Raw genomic sequence first — 4,270 nt, forward strand, 5'->3', positions numbered from 1 at the left:
GGGCCTGCGCCCACACCCTGACACCAAACACCTGCACCCTGCAACGCGCCTCATGCACTGAGGAGGCTCCTCTGGGTCACAGACGCCACATGGGCTCACCAGCTACGGCTCTTCTTTTTACTGCACGAAACAGGGAAGCATGGAACAACATCAGACCAGGCTGCCTGGAAACATGACCGCTTAAACTTTCCTCTGTCCTTGCACATGAAATTGTGCTCTTTCCACTTGGCGATCACCAAGTGCATCCTTCCTTTTAGTGTCTTTCCCTCAATAAAGTTCTCTTGCACGTCAGCCTCAGATTCCTCCTCTTCATTGTGGTTTGCACAATGCCCTTTCCACTTCACCCACTACAAAGACATGGCTCTAGAAACCATCAGGTCTGCTACAAAAGGGCCCCAACACCTCCTCTTGCAACCGTGTCTCCAACAAGAGCTTTGCTGCCTAGCACATGCCCTTCAGCACATAATACATTATCTACTCCTACACTAATACAGTCTCGGCCACATTGACGCTCTTCTGCCCATGCTCTCTTTGGATTAGCACACACTTGATTCCTTTTCCACCTGGGCAAGATTCACTCATATTTACAACAAACATGGTCACAGAATCTTTTCTTTTTGTGCTATCGTCTTGATTTCTTACAGTGCAACAGCCCCGCTCAAGCACAGTCAGCAATAGCAGGCTGTCCACAATCACGTCCAGTCCCCGCACTCAGGCGTTTGGTGAAGACACTGAACGTCATTCTGTTCACTTCCCTTTCATTCACTTCCCCGTCTTGGCCTGGACAACTCTGAACTCACCACATCAGGTCTCTGTCACTCCTCTCACACCAACAGATCCCTGCCTTCAGACACTTCTAAGAACATCTCAGCATCTACTTACCTGAGCAGTTTGCTGACAGTTTGCCTGTAAAGCATGTCATGGGAGGAAGCCTCAAAGCCATTCCTAAAGGCAAGGGCATCAAATGTCACTTCACCCCCTCATGCAAAAAATTAATCACTTCAGTGCCGAAAATCTGAGGTGGGCGTGTGCAACTTTGTTCTCTACTTCCAACAACTTCTGTTGCTGAGCCATTCTGAGCATGGCTGTACTTTCTGGGAGGATTTCCACCACCTCCTTCCCCGGGACTAATGTCAGGCCGACCAGGATGAAGTTCCATCCGTCTTCATTCTTCACTACTTTAAGATGGGAACAGCAAGAGTCTCTTACAGTTTACAGAAACCGCTTCTCATTACACTGATCCTTCTAACGTAATTGATGTCAGCATGGTCAACACAGCAGACCCTCACCACTCATGGGTGCAACTCTACAGGTTCATTCAACTCATGCAAAACCTTCCTGATCTCCACAAATCCAAGAATTACACACGCCCAAAAACAACACAAAGAGCTCTTACTCTCTTCACTACGGACAGCCTGACACACTCCCTTACCATTTGGGATGCAAATACCCCCACAAACAACTCAGGTCTGCAGCCCACGAGACACTGCGTCCTCAGAGTTCACCGAGGAATTACTGAAACCCTCATTCTGAACAACAAACATATGAGTCCAACTCATGCCTCCACAACGTGCTCCTTCAAAATTAAACGGTGGATCTGAAGGCATTGCCCAACGTGTCTTGAAATCCAGCAGCCATGGTGCATCTGCACTGCCTTAGGGAGCCTGTTCCATGCCCACTGCCCTCTGGTGCAGAACCACAGTTGAAAAAAGCCTTTGAGTTGGACTTGTGAGGCAACAGTTCACTCAACGCTTACTGTCTTTGCCTATCTCTGTGCCACACGTTTTCCCCAGAGCCATATGCAGAAAAACTAGGAAAATCTTGGCAGAAATCCTTAGAAATTACGCCTATTAGGATCCCTTGCGGAATGACACGGGTATTCATTTCAGAAAGGGAAGAGCCATCTTCTCCGATCTGGGACACCCAGAATGCCCAGACCAGGCTTCCACGGCTGTTTGCAATTGGCACCTCCTCTAACAACAAAGGCACAAACCATATTGCACAAGTGCCAAGCCATGACCTCGCTGACTCCTTTTCTGTGCTTTGGACACAGAATCTTCCGCATCCTCTGACAACAACGTGCCAAATCCCTCCTCTGCCCTCCAGTACTCTCACTTGGAACGTGCCACCACTGCCAAATGGACGCGTCCTCAGGTAGGCAAAAAGGCAGATTGCTGGAAGAGCAACTCATAACAGATGAAACGCAACACTACGCGATGCAAGAGTAGTACGCAGCATGGAGAGGAGATCCTTAACAGTCCACTGGTAAGCAGGAGGAACTTACCTCCAACTACACTTGCTGCCCTCCATCACAAGGCTCTGGGACCAGGCCTTCCACCAGCTGCTTTCCGTCCACCTCGGAAGCTCTCCACTTGTCTAACCCACACTGCCTCAGCTTCTGCATGAGTGTGGCATGGGACACAGCCTCAAATCATACCATTATACAAATGCGAAACGGTCAAGGTTGGAAGGGATCTTAACCACCATCCCTTCTGTGGGCCAACAGCCTCCCAGCAGGGCCCCATCCAACCTGGCCTTGAATGAAAAACCAGGGATGCACAACGCACAAGTTGAAGGGGTAGCCTGTGCCAGGGCCTCACCAGCACCCGAGTCAAGAAGTTCTTCCTTTCATCTAAACCAAATTTCTCCTCAATCCTTTAAAATGCACTATTGCAAGCAGACCGTGTAAAAAGATGATTCCCCTCTCACCTGAAAGCTCCCTTCAAGTACTGGAAGGCCACCGTCAGATCTCCCTGGAACCAACTCTTCTCCAGGCTGAACAAGCCCAACTCCATCAGCCTTTCTTCACAGTAAACGCGCTCCACTCCTTTGATCTTCTCTGAGGACCTCCACTCAACCCACTGCACACAGCTTCCTCAGCATTCCGGCCTGACACCCGGAAAGCAGGCCTCACACACCTAGGCACATCCCATTCGACAGCCCCTCTCTCTACTTTGCTCCATCTTCTCCAGAAGAGGCCATGAAGGGGCTCATGGCTGCTTCATCCATTCACACACCCACCAATAAACGACCCCAACATCTCAACTCCACACATTGCACTCCTCTGTCTAAATGTATTAAAATCATCATGGATGGCCCAACGCTGAAAGAGCAGAAAAAAGCCTGCTTCCTTTCTCCAGAACACAATTTTCAAAGCAAAAATGGAATCAAGGTGTTGACACAGCACACCCAATGTAGAAGACAACCACTAAGCTCAAGGAAAGCAAATTCAGAAGAAGGCAGGCAGGGAGTGCAGTGCAGTGCAACTAGCAGCGTCTCACGCCAATCACACCTGGGAATCACAGAACAGCCCTCTAAGGAGGCCTGGAATGGGGTCCGCACCTCACAAAGTGGCCACAAACACGACTGCATGAGTAGCACACAATGGCATCACTAACGAGACCACATCACTCCTCCAAAGCTTTGCACAAGCCTTCCAACATCTTCCAAGACATGCGCCTTCCTCGTCACTCCCGTCACACTCAAAAGTGCCGACAGGGTCAAAGGATCAAATCCACAACATGAGGAAATGAAAAGGAAGTGTTGTGGGAAGGCAAACACACCCCACCTCATGACCGGCCAGGCGCTGGCACGCAAGAGCTGCTCACTGCACAATGCTGCCATGCGCAGAGGCTCTCTCCAAGCCCTCAGGCACTCACACAGCAGCATAAAAGCCGATCCTGTGCCTTGCTCCCTCACACCACTCTCCTGACACCTTCTCCTCTGTGCTCCTCTAGGTAAGCCTGCATCCTGCTGCCCTCCCTCGCCCACCCCAACTGGCTTTGCTATCTACAAACCCTTGTCCCCAAAACCCTTTCAGCTCTACTGCCTACCCAAAAACTATGCAACCCACAGCCACAAGCCACTACTCCTTGTTCCATGGGCCATATCCTGCATGTCTCCCTGTGTCCTCAACAGCCTCCATTTGAACAACACCCTCTCTTGCAGAGACCCTCCACCCACAGCCATGTCCTGCTACAACCTCTGCCGCCCCTGCAGTGGGGGACCCACCCCGCTGGCTAACAGCTGCAACGAGCCCTGTGTCAGGCAGTGCCAGGACTCCCAAGTCGTCATCCAGCCCTCCACCGTCGTGGTCACCCTGCCGGGACCCATCCTCAGCTCCTTCCCCCAGAGCACCGCCATCGGATCCTCCGCATCAGCTGCCGTGGGCAGCGCCCTCGACGCCCAGGGAGTGTCCATCTCCTCCGGCGGCTTCGGCTTCGGAGGCCTGGGCTGCTTCAACGGCGGGAGAGCTCGCTACCCCTGCTAA

The 4,270-nt window shown here is 51.5% G+C and overlaps 1 pseudogene across 1 annotated transcript; it reads left to right on the plus strand.

The window, feature by feature from the left end:
* Nucleotides 1–3,622: 3,622 nt before the first annotated feature.
* On the plus strand, nt 3,623–4,270 carry LOC306944578 (feather keratin 1-like; annotated as a pseudogene). The gene is made up of 2 exons: nt 3,623–3,725; nt 3,949–4,270. The product of its transcript is annotated as a feather keratin 1-like (transcript).

This window comes from Tetrao urogallus (genome assembly GCF_951394365.1).
Source record: "Tetrao urogallus genome assembly, chromosome: 3".
Lineage (NCBI taxonomy): Eukaryota > Metazoa > Chordata > Aves > Galliformes > Phasianidae > Tetrao > Tetrao urogallus.